Source organism: Chionomys nivalis, chromosome 2, assembly GCF_950005125.1.
Source record: "Chionomys nivalis chromosome 2, mChiNiv1.1, whole genome shotgun sequence".
NCBI lineage: Eukaryota > Metazoa > Chordata > Mammalia > Rodentia > Cricetidae > Chionomys > Chionomys nivalis.
In genome coordinates this window covers 50831695-50849323 of record NC_080087.1, presented here as the reverse complement: position 1 = coordinate 50849323, position 17629 = coordinate 50831695, and the positions used below count along the sequence as shown (strand labels likewise).

Genomic DNA, 17629 nt, shown 5'->3' with positions numbered 1-17629 from the left:
TCCTTTTCTTTTGTTATTTACTTAAAAATATTTATAGCCCTTCAGCAAAATTTCAGTCCTGGCCTCCAAAGGAGAACAGCATTCTAGCTAACTCTGGAGAGCTGGCATTTGTCTGCTTGTACCAGAAAAAAAATGCATAATAATATGTATGTCGGTATAAGATGTTTCTGGAAAAATAAAAACATATGCCTTTCTAAATTTAGAATTATAATAACTATGTCTGTTCATCTCAATATAATTCCATTTCTAATAGAAATCCAGACAAAAATATCAGTTCCCATTTGGGACAATATATGAGGATATATTTCCAGAAATATTTTGTAATCTATGGATGTGACTTGAAGAAGAAAATGAAAGAAAGTCATGAGTGCAACATTAAGCAATTAGGGAGATGCTATGAAATTGGGGTATCCAGAGAATGTGAAAATTTGGCCCAGTAATTTTTTTCTTTCTTTGGGTCGATCATCACTTCATTTATGGTCCTTTCGAATTAGCACTAATGTGACTTTCCTCTTAGCATTGAGAGAGGCTGCAGACAACCCTCTTTCCAGGGTAAAGGGTAGAAACTCTTTTTTCCACACCCAGTAGAGTCTAGGTCCAGGTTACCCAGATCTGGCATAAAATACTTTCCACAACTAAGAATTCACCCACAAAGCAACCTTGGAAAAGCAGTACATCTATACATTGCATCAGATGATAAAGGGCAGCAGCTGCTACACAGAGTCCAAGGAGCATGGGTCCTGGTCACCACATTTCCATGTCTGCTGGCCACAGAGCCACCTGGGAAGAAAGATATAAGCCAAATACAGCCTCCTTCCAAAAACTCATGATGGGCTCTGATGCCTGTTAAGGGCTCTGAGAGGAATAACAAAAGCATCACAATTATTTATACCCAGCCCCCACAGTCTCTGTTATAACAAAGAAGAGATGGGGCCTCTTGCTTCCAGTCCTGAGTGCTCCACTAAGGCTGTAGAATCTAGCAAGGCCAGGGCCTGCTTTAAGGGGAACACATGGTACTGGCCCTGGTTCTGACATGGGGAAGAAAGGTAATGATGGAAAATCTACAGCAATTGCCTCTGCTCCCAGCACATAATTATTATCTGCATGTTCCCATGGACAATGGGACTGATGGAAATACCTTTGAAGTAGGGCTGGCAAATATCACCTGAGGACATCAGTTGTCAGCCAGAACTAATGAGATGAGCTCGCATGCTGCAAGAAAACTTTGAAGTATGGGAACCAGTCAGCGTTTGGTGGGATTTACAGTTTACTTTAACTCCCTGATTTTGTGAAGGCAGTGCCCACACAATATAGTTGCTGTAAAGGCACAAAGAGACTACACAAGACATACAATATCATGTGTGCATTACACATAGCCACAATATTGCTGTCATCACTATTATGTATTTTGATAATTTTCTACAGAATGATCCCCAATGCTCAGGGATTTCTAAGTGAGGACTTTGGCTTTCCTTACATGCACTCCCATCAGCAACAACAATCCTTACTCTTCCTTTCACAAGCATAGCTAACAGGAGACTACCATTGACTATGGATTGAGCAGCGCAGGTGCTGACTCTTTCTTTCATCCAAGTTAGTCCAAGTCTTCCTCACAACCACCAGAATTGTGGGCTTATCCATAATTTAGTGATAAGGTGACTGAAACTGTAAAAGTCAAATGTAAGATTTACCAAATCAGAACAGCTAGGGGATGGGAGATGTAGAACCAGGCAAGATTCACATCCAAGTTGAGTTGACTGAAAAGAACACATTCCTAGTTGCTCTCAGCATCTTGCCTCATCTATCACTGTAACTAAGATTTCAGTTTTCTGTTTGGTCACCACTGACACATGGGTAGCTCCAATGGATGTTTCTTAGCGAATTTCCTATCCCTTCACTTTCAAAACGCCTGACCTGACAAGGAAGAAACACTAATGACAATGGACTTTAAAAGTCACTTTTTGCCTCGTAAGGCAACTCATCATTAAAGGCACTTGCTGCCCAGCCAGGAGATCTAAATTTGATCCTTGAAACATACATGTTGAAAGGACAGAACCGGCTCCTACAAGGTGTCTTCTGGCATCACATGCACCATGCCATGCTTATGCGCCAAGACACACAAAATACATTTAATCTAAAATATTTTAAAGGCCACTAAAATTAGTCACTTGTCACCCTCAAAATATCATCCATCCTTATTCCTTAAATTCAATTCTAACTTTCAATGGAGAAACAGAGTTGTCCTATGTACTCAGACAGGAAATGCCCACCCTTAACCTGTACTTACCAGACATAGCACAAGTGTTCCCTAATAGACACAAATTATAGTATCTAGTTACTGCTAAATGTCCCACTGTTGAGGACCAGCCTCGACAAAAATACCTCTTGCTGGGGTAGGGACATGGGGATCAAGAAAAATAAGTGAAGAGTACAATGACTTGAATAAAATAATGAAACAGAAACTATAGAATAGTATCCGGAGGGAGTTCCAGAGAATACTGAAATTGCCACTTTTAATTTTCCATACACTTTATACCCTATACAAAAGGGGATGAAGGCAACAAAAGATATAGTACAAAGGACAGCTCGAACAGTTAATTGCTTCAACACTTTGAGACATCAAGTCATTAGCATTCTGCTATTTAAGCGGTGAAACTATTCTAGACCAAGTCTCCTGAAGGCAGCCACTCCTCAGGTAGACTTCTATTACCAAGGAAGGAGCAAAAGTATGCTTGCATATCCTATCTGTCAGGGTGGAGTAAATCTACCTGTACCTGTCATCTTAATGTCAAAAGAACCAAGTAACCACATCCTGATTCAGGATCTGTAGCTCTGTGTTCTTTGCAAACTTGAGTGTCCTTTAATTCTCTGACCTTCAGACAAGGTGGAAATTTGGACTTCCACATCCCACTGTGGGTAAATTCACCCATGTTTTGAATCAGGAATGAGGAATTCCTCAGAAAAACACTTTAGCCAGGAACAATAATTTAAATTCAGATTCAGAAACATAAAAAGGAAATATGGCTAAGATTTACTAGAAAAGATGGGAAATATCATCTAGGAAACTTGAAAAGGACTTGTTAGAGGTTAAAAAACAAGACAAAATTCAGCTCCAAGCAGTTCCACCAACATTCTCCAAATACGACCAGGCTCAGGGCTATGCACTGGGACTAAAGACAGCCCATCCAGGCATCTCTTCCGCATAACTATGCACAAGGTTCATCACGCTGTCTCAGGGGAGACCTCTTCTAAGTGTCCAGTGCCTATGATTTTAATTTGATGAATTTTCACATATTCCCTTTCGGAAACTAATTGTAAGATGAGGATTGAACTTTAAAATCTGAGAGAAGAAAAAAAAACAAAAAACAAAAAAGCTCAGAGGAGAAATAAAGTATCCCTACTGCTGTGAGGTCAGAGCTCCAGTTATCTCTAACTTCAAAAGTATCAAACTCTACTTGGATGGAACAAACCTTGGAAGTATAAAAGTATTTCACCTCCAAAGTTGTCACAGCTGTCTGGGAAATTCTTTTGCAATTTTGTTACTCTGTGGGGATTTTTAACATTTTTGAAACTTTAATGGATTTTTTTCCCCCACTTTTTTTTTTAATAAGAGTTCACACTTTGGTTCTGCTACTCCTTATGTGTATGTCCTCTGAAAAAGGTTTCAAATTCTTTGGAACAACAAAAGAAACAGAGAGAGAGAGAGAGAGAGAGAGGGAGGGAGGGAGGGAGGGAGGGAGGGAGGGAGGGAGGAAGGAAGGAAGGAAGGAAGGAAGAAAGAAAGAAAGAAAGAAAGAAAGAAAGAAAGAAAGAAAGAAAGAAAGAAAGAAAGAAAGAAAAGCAATAACATTATGCTATGGTGAAGAAGAAAGCACAAGTCCTGCACGCCTCTCCCAGACACTACTGCCTGCTCCGGTCAAGACATCGATCAAGGCCTGTCTCAGAAGGATTATTTTAAGAGTCTTGGAAACCTCTGAGGACTGGCAGTGAGAATCTTCTAACTCTACAGAAGGTCTGCTTCTGGGCTCAGCAGCTGTACCTGAGCTCACTGAACTAGGACCACTTTCAGATGCCCCATGTCCACATCAACACCTGAGTTGTCTCAGGACTGAACCCCAAACATCATTCAGCTAGTCTACACTCAAAAAAGTTGCTATTACAGGACTGAGAGATCCAAATGCTCAGTGGCTAAAGGTGAGACCAGACACCTAAAGCAAACAAACAAACCAAAATCACTAATGACCTAACTCTAAATACCTAAGTAACCCTGCAAAACCCACAAACATGTGTCCTCCAAGAACTAATACTCCTTTAGTAACGTTTGTTGTAAAAAGTCATCTAAAATGGGACACAAGACAATGACTTTAAAAAATAGAAATTATAAATATGTTCAAGGAACTCAAGAGCAGGTGGACAAATGATGAAATGAAACCTACAAAAATACAAACAAGCAGTTGAAAGAAATAAAACAATTCACAATATGTAAATCTAGTTTCATAAAGTGATAGCATTTCTGAAGAAAAGTCAAACTGAGATAAAAGTTGAAATAAAGAATTCAGGAAGCAAATAATAAGCTGAACGGTAACCCCTCAGCAACAGAGAGAGTCAGGTAAAAAGAGAATACAAGGTCTTGAAGAAAAGGGAAAAGAATTGGATCACTCAGTGGGAGAAAATTTTAAATCTAAAATGTCCAGAAACTAAACATGTAAGAGCCCTGGAACACTATAAAAAGACCAAATAAAATCTTACAATAGAATTCCCTAATCTAATGAGAGATGCCTATTAAGGTGCAAGAGGCATACAAAATACCAAATAATCTGAGATAAGAAAATTGACACATTATATAATTGAGAAAAACTAAACTACAGAACAAGAAAGGATAGTGACAGCAACAGGGCAGAAAGATTGAGTCAGTCACATCTAAAGGAAGATCCATCAGCTCAGCAGCTGAGTTTCTAATGGAAACTTAAAAGTCGGAGAGGCTTAAATTGTTGGTCTACGAATTATAAAAGAACACAGATGCCAGTCCTGACTACTATACCCAGAAAATTATCAGTTGTAATTAAAGGAGAAAGAAAAGTTTACCACAATAAAAATGGATCTAAGGAATTTAAGACCACTAACCCAGCCTTAGAGAGGATATTGAGAATACTTAGAAGACAACATCAAATACATAAAGAAGGCACAGAAAATAAAAGTGTAATTCTTATACAGTTAATAAAGAGGCCAATAGAAAACATCACAGAAAATGGTGGAATTAATATACACTGTATTGGTCAGAGTTCTCTACAGGAACAGAACTGGTAGAATTAATCTACATATAGTGAGAAAGGAGATTTATCAGAATAGTTTACAGGCTGTGATCCAGCAAGTCCATTGATGAGCATCTACCAATGGAAGGTTCAAGAATTCACTAATTGTTCAGTATACGAGACTGAATGTATCCACTGGTATTCAGTTTACACCAGAATCATGAGGAAGTCGGCTTTACTGCCAGTGATGGAATGGACTTATCAGTCAGAGTGAGTTGGAAAGGAAATGGACCAAGAACTAAAGTTTCCTTCTTCCTTTTCCTTTATATAGGTGGCCAGAAGAAAGTGTGACTCCAATTGAAAGTGTATTTTTCCACCGCAAAAGAACTAGATTGGCAATAAATCTTCCCATTTCAAATTATTTAATTTAAAAACATCCCTCACAGATGTGGCCAGATGCTTAAGTTTTACTTCATTCTACATGTTGTCAAGTTAAACAATTAAGAAAGGCCAACATACTATCCAACCAATAATCACTATTAATATTGACAGAGTCAGTTCCCCAATAAAGCAACATAGGCTAATAGTATGGATTTAAAAATGGGATTCATCTTTTTGCTGCCTTTAGAAAATACATCAAACAAAAATAATCAACACCACTGAAAAAAAAGACAGAAGAAGGTATTCCAAGAAAATGGAACTAAATAACAAGTAGCTACAATTGTTCTATTATTCTACAAAATTGTCCTGAAACCAATTATTCAAAGTGACAAGGAGGGATCCAAACTGTAAATGCAAAAACATATCAACAGGATCCAACAATTCTCAACACATATACACCAAACACAGGTGCACCAAATCTCACGATGAAAATACTATGAGATATAAAACAACAGATTAAGCACAACTCAGTGAAAATGGGTGACTTCATTAATCAACTCTAGCCAATAGACATGTTACCTGGATGAAAATGAAAAAACAAGAGACATAGTTAAGTGACAATACCAGACATCACAGATATCTACGTGTACAACTCTCCACCAAAACACTAAATAATCTCCATTCTTTTAAGCAACCCAGAGAACTCTCTCCAAGGCAGAATAGTTACTAGGAAACAAAGCAAGTTTCAACAAATACAGGAAAATTGAGATAACATCCTATATTCTATATGATCACAAGAGCAAAAATGTGAATGTTGATAGCAATAGAAACTACAGAAGGCACACAAACTCAGAAATGCTACGTAGCACACTACAGAACGGTAATTGGAGGAGTGGGGAGAGGGGGAGAGAAATAGGTGGGGAGGAAGCAGAAATTTTTTCAATAATAATAATAAAAATAAAAAGATTGGTAATTGAATCAAGGAAGAAAGAAATCAAGAAGTAAGTTTAAAATTTTTCAAAACTGAATGAAAACCAAAATATACTGAACACAGTGGGGATTGTTCTGTGGTGGGGTAGTAGGCACTCACAGTACTAAGTGCTCATATGAGAAAAGATGAGATATCTCAAATTGATAAGTTAATAATGCACCCAGAGGCCTTGGTAAAAGAAGAAAAGAACAAACTACATTAAGAAAAAAAAAAAGCAGAAGGAGATAATCAAAACCAGAGCTGACAAGGAAGCTTCCTTGTTGAGGACTAGCTCTCATAATATCTGAAAGTACTACGCCAACTATAAAAGGAGAAACATGCTTCAAGCTATGAAGGAAAAAGCTCACTATGTGTTCTATCCAACTCTGGTACCTATGAACCACAATAATGACCAGTGTGGCAAGATATCCCTAAGGATACAACAGTAACTCACATCTAGGGGGAATCGACAGTCATCTAATAAAATGTAAGGCCTTCTCAGTACAGAGGAGTTCATGCCTGGTAGTGTCAATCTAACCAAATACCTGAGAAGGGTGAGTTTGTGAATGCTACAGGAGAACCTACTGCTGCTCTTTTCTGAAAACAGTAAATAAATTTCTCACCTGTTTTCATGTCAGTCATTTCAAAACCATCTCTTTGATGGTAAAGTTAATCATTTTTCCTTCAAAGAGTTATTTTTAAAGGCATTGATAAGACTATTGACATACTAAGAAAGTTACAGTTTTATAATTGTATTCAATTATAATTTTGGCAGATTGACTTCCATGCACTTACATTTCCTTTGGTTCCTTATAGTATACTCCTTTGCTGTGGGAGCACATTCTGCTCCTTCAGCCAATAGCCTCTAAGATACCAGCCCACTTGGGCATGGTCAATTATACTTTAAAAGCAGCAGTAACTGTGTGCCTGCTCTCTTGCTTCCAGCTCCCACTTCCAGCTGCTAGACTCTGTTCCTGTTCGCACAGAGGACTGTTGTCTAGGACAGTGATCTGTAAGTTTTCCCCTTAAATAAATAACCCTCTTATTATTCATAATTCTGAACTGGTGTGGGATTGTTTTGTGACTTATGTCATCATCTGGCACCCGAATATTTGGTTTTAGAATCCCTCTTCTGCTACACGCCACAGACTCAGAGTGCACCCAGCTTGCAGAGAGGCCTCCCTCAGCGGGCTGTGGCCTGTGCATGGAGCCAGCAGTTCATATAGAATTCTCCTTGCAGTGGCTTTTCTTGCTACAGATCAGCCATGGTTCCTTATATTTTCTTTTTACACACCTCTGATTGGCCTCAAGTCCCCAGACACCCTACTGTTTGCTTCCAGCCAGTGCGCACCACAGACTTCCAGGTGAGACATGGGCTTCCCCAGTCTGAGGCAGCTGTTCCACGGTTTTCTAATGATTTGTTTGCATTTGCCTATTCCACTACTCCAGAAACATCCACGGAACACACAGTCTGTTATTTATCTTTCAGCATTTCACTCTAAAATCAGATTTCAGACCAGCCACTCCTTGATTATACTCCAAACATTCTCCGTAGGTTATTTAGGCATGGAACCCCAGAAGAGCAGAAAACTCAGCCAAGTGTCCATGCAGATAACAGTAGGCCTCCTGCAGATATCATCCTGGGGCAGCTGCACACCACCCCATTGGGAGAGAGTTGAATCTTTTAAAGGATGCTATCCTGAGTTACTCAATGTTGATGTAAGCAACTTCCTTCATTTTTATTTGGTCTGAAAACCACATAATTGCCAGAATGATAGCCACTCATGTAGCAAGAGTTTAACAGACTTCCCATAGCATTGCTATTGTCCAGGAAATTGGGGGATATGGAAGGTGGGGGATAATTGTTGGTCTCAAATGGAATGGAGGCATCTAACCTGAAAGGAAGAAGTTGAGAAGGTGGTAATGACCGTGGGCCATTGGATCTTCCCTGGGCTTCCTAATACCAACTCTGACTCTGGCACTCAGGGTGGCGAAAAGAGAAATCAGCTCCATGGAGCAAACTTTGGACTTGTTAAGTTACTTCCAGGAGATCTGGAGTTTTTGAGGTCATCTGTTGAAACCTGACATCCATTTTCATTTTGAGCTCTCTGTTTTACATTATCAGCTACTTCACAGGTTGGGGACATCAAGCAGACAGATTTTGTCCCTCTGTGCCATAGTCAATGAAAACCACAGCCCAGATTTCTCCCTCAACACTCAACTGAAGTAATGGTAGCTGGATAAAAGCAGCCAACTTCCGAGCAAATGGCAGAGCATCAGCTACCTGTTTCCACTGTTTCAGGGAGTTTTGGCATTCCTCCTTTGGTTTTTATTATTCTTAACAGGTTTTCTCCAAGGTGTGTCTTTTGGTCTATCTGAAGTCTCACAAATGTCACCATTCTTTAGGGTGTGATTCAAGGAAGCTACAACTTTATCACAGATTTTTATCAATGCTCTGTAATCGTTAATGTCAGACATCGCTCTGGCCATCCCATGTGGGAACAGCATGTTGAGCATCTTTAACATTCTATTGGTGACAAGAACTGATGACTATATTTTTATTTCACTTTTGACTGATATCTATATATTATGAGGATGATTAATTTCATTCTGCCATTCACAGATATAATTTTCATATATCGCTTATCTGAAGACTGTTCTCTCCATAATCTATGGTCTTGGTAGATTTACTGAAAATCATTTTCCTGCATCTGCATTTTCTACCTTTCTACTGGATGCACTAGCACATGTGTCCGGCCTTTTTTAAAACTGGCATCATGCTGTTTTGATCAGTGTGGTACTATAGCATATTCAAACTATGCAATATGATGCCTCTAGCTATAGTCTTTATACTTGACTACCTTGAAGACTTTGGATTTTATTTTTGTTCCACATAAATAATATAGCTTTTTTTGTCTAATTTGTGAAAATTGCCATGAAATTTTGGATTGAAATGAATTTGCTGATTACTTTGTATTGCTTAGACATTTTAGCAATGTTAATAATTCTGATCCAGGAGCAGAACATGTCTATTTGTGTTTGTTTTCATTTCCGGTTTCTAGAGCTTTATTTACTATTATTTAAAAAGCAAATATGGTACATTTAAAAAATTCCCACAAAGAAGGGCTTAAAAGATTATAGAAATTAGGAGTTTTTTATTCTAAAAAATATTAAAAGTTTATTGTCAAGCTTGACTGCACACGATACTGTTATGTAAGAATGTCTTCATGCACGTCCACATTGAGTGCCTTCCCTTCCGTTCCTCTTCCTGGTCTGCCCTTCTTCCCTCCCTCTCATTACTTGCCTTTAGACAGTTTGGTTTCTACCTTTTATGTGTGATTTTATTCATTTATGCAAAAATCTAGGAATCACATATAAGAAGAAGCATAATTTTTGGCCTCCCTGTGCCTGCCTTATTCTGCTTAAGATGGCTAAGATAAGTTCTTTTTAAATTCTCAGTTTATAGGCTTTGAAAAGATGCAAAAGCAACAGAATCACTTAAAGACTAACTTATCCAAGGTCAAGTGAACTAGAGCTCAGCCGCAGTCCACAGCCAATTATCCTCCTCCCTCTTGAGGACACATAATAACAAGTAACAGGAACAGAACAGAAAAAGCTAAACTAAAATGCAGCCCAGAGAGCCTAACTAGAGTCAGACACAGACAGAGGTGCTGCCTGCCATAAAGCCTGTGTTGAAAGACTTATATTGTCCACACTCAGACTCAAAGGCAGTAGGGAATTGTACAGGAATACAAATGTGGTCACAATAAGTGGAAAGTCAGATCCTATTTTGTAGTCAATCCAAACTAGAATTATGGGGAGGAAGTTGATAAACATGGATTTGACTATTAAAAACACTTACAGAATATTAACCAATGAAGCTGCTCATCAGCTAGAAGTGCATGTTATCTTGCCTGACAATATAGATTTGATCCCAAGAACCCACATGCTGGATGGAGAAAAACAGCTTCTGCAGGTTGTTCTTTGATGTCTACACTGTAGCACAGCCCTCCTCACCACCCCATTCCACACACATGCACAGACACACATAATAGCATGTAATAAGCTTCATTAAAGTAAAAACATAGTATAATTATATCTCATGGTTGTATCTGGGCCCATGACTGAAAGTCCTCTATCATCCTAATACCCCTATATCAATTATAATAATTCATGTAATCCAACAGGGACTTACCAGAACGGTTATTATAGCACTCAGCAATATGGAAGTAATGTTGCAAATATGCACAATGGTATGAACCAACAGGCATACACATATCCTGCTACCACAGCTGTTGCGCCTATGATTGGCTATCCGATGCCAACAGGGTATTCTCAATAAGACTTTAGAAGTATATGTAAATGTCTGTTTTTCATAATTGCTCTTTATATTGTGTGTTATCAAACAAGATAGTTATTTAAGAAACATGGGAAATGCAGAAATGACTGCAGTGCAGCAATGATTATGGTGCACTTTTTTCTCTATTTAAATTGGATATTTCTCTACATTCCTGAAACAATTTTTAGGTTTTTTTTGTACTAGAAAATGCAGGCAGTGTTTTCAAAAAAGTAACTGTACAATGATTTCAGATACAATAAATGAAGGCAATGCATGGCCTTCCAATAAAAGATATTTGAAGACTGAAAAAAAAATTCATGTATCCCAAGACATTCAGTACCAATTTTATTTAATGCAGATTACAGGAAAGTTCTTTAAATTGCAGTGGAATCTGGCCTGCACTTATTTTATCTATGTGTCTAGTTGTGCTGTTTTATTCTGTGAAAACAAAGTCATCCAACAGACTCACACATGTACGCATACACGTGCACACACAGACACGCACATCTGTGTGGCAAAGCAAAATAGTCCTCAGTGAACTTCTGCCTGATAGTAAATGTCATTAGATCATAGTCCTCACTGCCCAATCTTAGCTTCCTCCACATCTAGGACTATAACTCAATGTGTCTTTCACTCTCTAATTACCAAAACTGGACATGGTACTGAAGCTTCTTCCATATCTCATTAACTCCAAGAAGACTAATTAATTTGAAGGAAACAAACATGGCATTTTGTTTCATAATATTTTATTTATGAGTCCACTTTACTTCATATTAACTTGTGATTGATGAAAACTATGCACTATGTTTATCAGTTTTAGTTATCTCTTGGCAGAACTACTGGTTAAGACTCAGTCAAAGTTTTATATGTCCAATAATCACTTAACTGCACTAATCCAGTATTTCAGCCTGTTGAATTTCAGCGATGTTTTCATCTCCTGTGACATTCTTTTAGCTTCATTTTCCCTTTTCTCTATAAACTCATGAAAAATACGCTAATTCACTATCTATCTGCTCAGACATGTAGACACCTTTCCTTAACCAAGCCTGTGAAATGCCAGAAAATCCAAAGTTTGAAAATTTCATTTCTCATAAAAATTCTTTAACTACCTTAGATGTCTCTCTTTCAAACTGGCCTGTGCCCAATTAGTGTAAATTATTGAGGCTCCTCAGAAGATACATCAAGGCAATTTGTCAGCAATCTGCAAAGCGATTTGCCATTGCATCTGGCACTGACAGTTGGCAGCAAGAATACTTCACTTTCAAATGGTCTGATGACAGTTGATAACTGTCATCCAGCCAGATCCTTGGTGCATCCCCTGTCACACAGTGAGACATACACAAAATTTCAAAGCAATGGAATCCGCCAACAGAATCATGGTTGTGCACAGAGGGGCCTAACAAACAATTTATCCTAATGTTCCTCCTGATATCACTCAGAACCTTAACCCAATGAACAGTTCACTAAAATATATTGTGTTTTTAAATCCTTATTTAATGTTATTATTGAATTTGAAGTCACTGTTGTGGCCTTTAAAATAGTCTCCTAAATATACATCTTTTCATTTTTAAGGGAGTGTAGAAGAATTTTTCATCCTCTACTGGTAATTGGAAACTTTATACAAAAGCACATGTGACAGAGACAAACAGATGAAGTGGACAGAAGCACCCATGATGGATAATTGTAAAAAAGTTAGTGGGAAATTGATAGATCAACTATCACTACTTGATCTTAGAATCAATAGACATTTCTTTTGTGCTAATGTGAGAGGAATTAAAGAAGACATTGTAAAGAATGCATAAATATTACTTCCGTTACAATCCCAAGACTATTTTTTAAAAAAGAAGAAATGCACATTTGGCAAGTTAATGAAAGATGAAAGAAAATATGACGAATGTTTTTAGTCAATATATGTCCATTGGCACAGAATTTAATGGCCAAAAGAGATTCATGGAAGGTCACTGCTGTGATTAGAAAAGACTGGGGTAAATCAATACTGGCAGGGAGCATATAATAAGATTATGATGGAGGAAGAAGAGCTATATGAAAAGATTTCAGTGGGGAGAATCTAACTTCATAAATGAAGAATTATATGAGTAAGGAATAATAGAACCTGGTGATTTACATTCTTGGACATTTCTTCATCAGTCAATAAATTATTGATTAGAATTAAACAGACCTTGAATCAGCTGTGCTAACAAAAATAAAAGCAGGAAGAAGCAATCTATGATACACAGAGAGTAAAACCAAGTGAAAGAGACAAATATAACATACATGAAAATATACAAATAGAATAAAAGGTAAAATCACATTCATTAGTATAGAACTTTTAATGTTAGCATCAAAGTTAATAGTTAATTACATTAATGACAAGGTTACCCTTGGTGAGACTTGAGAACAGATAGATGATAGACAGACAGATAGATAGATAGATAGATAGATAGATAGATAGATAGATAGATAGATAGATAGATGGATGACTTTTCACTCTTATGGTAAAAATTATTATTATTATTATTACTTATTTTTCTCCAATATTTTACAACCCAACCACAGTTTCCCCTCTACCTCCTCACCTTAGCCTTTCCCACCTCCCATCTCCCTTCTCTCTTAGATCCATATATTGAGGTTTTACTTGAAATAGTTACATTATTCTTAAGATTGATTATATAATGCTTAATTTTAATTTCTCTGGGTTCTTAAAACAGAATTATGCTTCATCATATCTTTTCTTAAACGTGAAGAGTTTAGCTTCACTTTTCCTTTGTGTCTGAGTTCTTTCAATGTCTTTGTTTCACAGAAAATATATTGTGGCATGAGACCCTTTATGTTCTGTGTTTCAAGAATTCTAATTATTATTCAAGGGTCTTCTTGACAATCTGTATAATGAAGGAGAGTATTACTCTTTAATCATTGCTTGATGGATTACAATCAGCATGTCTAGACAAAGTGAGTTCGTGTTTTCCTCCCACAAAAATTAGCAAGCAACAATTAATGCAGTTTGTCTGCTATTTGACAAAGAAAACTTCAGAAACATCAATAACTCAGCTCCTGGAACATGACACATCAATTGAAAATCTCCATAAAAATGGCTTACCAGTTGTCCTACAAGTGTAGACACAGTTATTACTTCCAATGACACTGCTTGCTCTCTTAGTGATTCTTCAGTATATATATATATATATATATATATATATATATATATATATCAGAATACTTGGTACTTGTTGAATGTACTTGTTTCTTTCAAAGACTATTGTTTTCTTCCTACTACTTAGGGCTACTTCAATGTTAGGAAAAGCCTATTGGGGTAAATGAATTTTATCCGTAGTGAGTGTAGAGTGCCCTTTGCATAGTATTTGAAGGGTCAGTGTATTAATTCTATTTTCCTCCATGTTATTAAGATACATATCTCTATGCTAGGTCAATAAAGGTGGGTATTACATGATTCCGCTAATGTTTGAAGATTCCTCAAAATCTTGTGTCTAAGAGAAAGAACAACCATACAAATAAAAACATTTATCCCAGTGCAACAGAGGCCATGATAAAAATAACGTATCAAGTAACTCCAGCTGGGTCACCTAGGAGGCACTTCACAGCACAGGCGCCATTTCAAGAGGGCTTTGAAGAATGATCCCATTTCACCAAGGCAAATAAGAAGTAGGAGGCCATAGCTGAAGATAAGTCAAAGTCACAGAGGAGGAAGTGACAAACCTTTTCAGAAAAGAAGTGTCCATGTGGGTTCCCAAATGCCTTTCTCAAATACTTAAAGTTTATGCTGTAAATGTGAGGAAGCCAAGAAATATTGATGGGAGCCCAGTATATTTTAAAAAGTCAGATGAAGGTAGAGGGGATAGACTGTGGTATATTCATTCAGATACATTAATTTTATAATATATTAATAAAATAAATTTATATTCTGGATTTTGTTTTGCAGCTGCAGTCTTGATGTTCATTTACAGCAACTTTATTTTTACTCACATGACCCACAGAACACAGAACTTAAAGCCAACTGAAAATTAATTTTATTCAATGCCTTTACTTTTCAGGAAAAACAAAACCACCCCCTGAGTTAGCCATTCTACAACTTAGGAAACGCCATCTACTGCCAGTCACTTAATTCAAGAATCTGGAGCTCTTCTCTGAACGTTGATCTAAGCCGAGTTTCTCCTATGAGTCTGCAGTCAGCAACCAAGGTGGATAGAGCTGCAAGCCAAAGACTGTTCAGCGAGCAGCATATCGCACGTCAAGCCCACCTGATCTTTGTAACAGGCTGGGTCCGAGAAGAGAAAAGGGGGATTATGGGAAGATCCGAACTTGAACCAGTATACGTGAGCATTCTGTTCCATCAGTTAAAATAAGTAACAAGACCAGCTCAGAATCTCAAGGTAGAAAGAGAGATCACCCGTGTCGTCTCCAGGTAGGGAATCATAAAGAACTATGGTATAGCATGTCTCAATCTGTCTGCTTCGCAGGATGACAGAATTACGTTTACTTCTGACAGTGTATGTGTAGACAAAACCAGAAACTGACTTGTTTCTTTAAATTGAGCGATAACTCTGTCTCCTAGTTTTTTCCTACTCACTCTGTACACCCATATTATTTTCTCCAGTGATGTTTAAGAAGACCGTTTGCTTTCACTCAGTCATTAGCAGAGCCATCAGGCATTATTTATCTTTCACCAAAGGTTTTTGAAAGGAAACACAACATTAAATGTTTCCTGTTGCATTCAAGCTTGGACGAGTAACTGGTACAAACCGAAATCCTACCTCGGTGAAGGGGAAGAACAGTGCTTGGAATCCCTTGGAATGACCCAAGCATAAGTCTCTGGCTCCCCAGGGAACTCATTTGTGAATGCAAGTGTGAGCCTAAAAATAGGGGTGCCAATCTGCTCTTTCTTTTTCAGAACAGATTTGGATCACTTTGGTGTATTTTTGGAAAACTTTGCTCACTTCATCTTCCTGGCATTTCATCAGACTTTACAATCACAAAGTCAACTCTCCTGAAACAAAGCGAAACACGGCTCTTTGAAATAAATGTTGTCATTAACCAGCCATGCCAGGCACGGTGACAGATTTGCAGCTGTAATGAATAACATTTCCCGCAAAGTTCTCCTGTCTGACAGAAAAGCTATGACATTACTGCAGGCAACGGTGTTGAAAACGAAAAGATTGATTGATGCGAGTGGATAATTGAAACCTCAGTACTGTCACATGTGTGTCAGCCTAACAACCAAGCCCCTACTCTGAGATAATATTTATCATGATACTTCCTTCCTAGGAATAAAAAAAAAAAACATATGTTGAAAACATAGACTGTATCCCATTAAATATGATTTAGGGGGTGCCATTGTAGATCAGTCTATCAACAGCAATAAATTACACAGTACTCCAACTTGCTCTAAAATTTGCATTTTAGTGGAAAATTAGTTTCTGCAGAGAAATCCAATCAAAGTAGGCATTTACCTCTGCTTTTAATAGCAAAATAAAGGCTGCATTTTCCAGTTCATAGGTAATTAACCTTGCAGAGTTTGAGGACTGAGTGGGACACACTTAGCAGCATTGGCACTTGGTTACCAATTTCAGCCTCAATACCTTTGTCTAGTCATTTGTAACAAAGTTTCCCCTAAACTTTTGTGTCTACACTTACGTAGAAAATGTTCTCTGCTTAAACAACTTGCGTTTCATATGTGTCCCAATAGATGTAACCTATAAAGAGAATGTGTATTTGCATAGAGTAACTACTTTTCATTTGACAGTTTGGAGAGGAAACGTGGCATATTTTGTTTTCATATAGAAAAGACAAGCATCGGGAACGTAGTCCTCAGTTTATCAAGCAGAGTCCTTGGGCATGTTTACCAGTCCTTCAGTTTTAAGTTTTCAAATACATAGTCCTCAGTGATTAATTTAGCCTGACTTGTCAGGAAACTTGTCTGAATGTAAAGACAACCCTCAATTCCAGATGCCAGCCTCGTCATTAACATTCTGGTGTCACAAGTTATTCAAAGGATGAGATGATGAGGATAGTCCCTTCCTTCACAACACTAGGCACACACAAGCTGCTCCAGAACATTCCAGAGCATCTCTCACCAACTTATAATTCCCAGAAAATAACTTATCTCCTGGCTTATTAACAAAACCCTATCCATTAGACATAGTGTTTGTAATTAGCAATAGGTTCTTTGTTCTGTTCCCAACATAGCATTAGCCTTGTGATGAATGAATCATAGGACACAGGAGAATGAACTTTGTCACCCTGAGGCTTTATAATTCCAATAACACACAGAACAAGGAAAGTGACATTTTTTTCTATTGAGAACAGTAGGTGGGAAAAAATGAATAAAAATAGCAGCCTTCAAAATATTTTAATCAAATTTGCCTCATAGGTTTTGTTTTGCTGTTAATATCAAACATCTTTTACCTTTTCCCCAGATTTCTCATTTCCTGTCATAAGCCTCCCAATGTCTGCCTTCCTTTCCTTCCTTCTTTTCTTTCTTCACTAATGCTCTCTTTCTTCATGTTTGACTTTTCTCTACGATGACATTCTATGTCTGGCGTTTTCCCTCTTTTTCAATGCTGAGGATTGTTCCTTCCTCCTTTCTGTCTAACTTTCCAAGAAATCGAGACCCGTTTCTCTCACTGTTGGCACTGTTAACCTAAGAGCTGGAGATTAAATATCTAGAGCTCT

General features: G+C 37.7%; 1 pseudogene; it reads right to left on the bottom strand.

Moving 5' to 3' along the window:
* Nucleotides 1-8311: 8311 nt before the first annotated feature.
* On the bottom strand, nucleotides 8312-9081 carry LOC130867658 (survival motor neuron protein-like; annotated as a pseudogene).
* Nucleotides 9082-17629: the final 8548 nt, after the last annotated feature.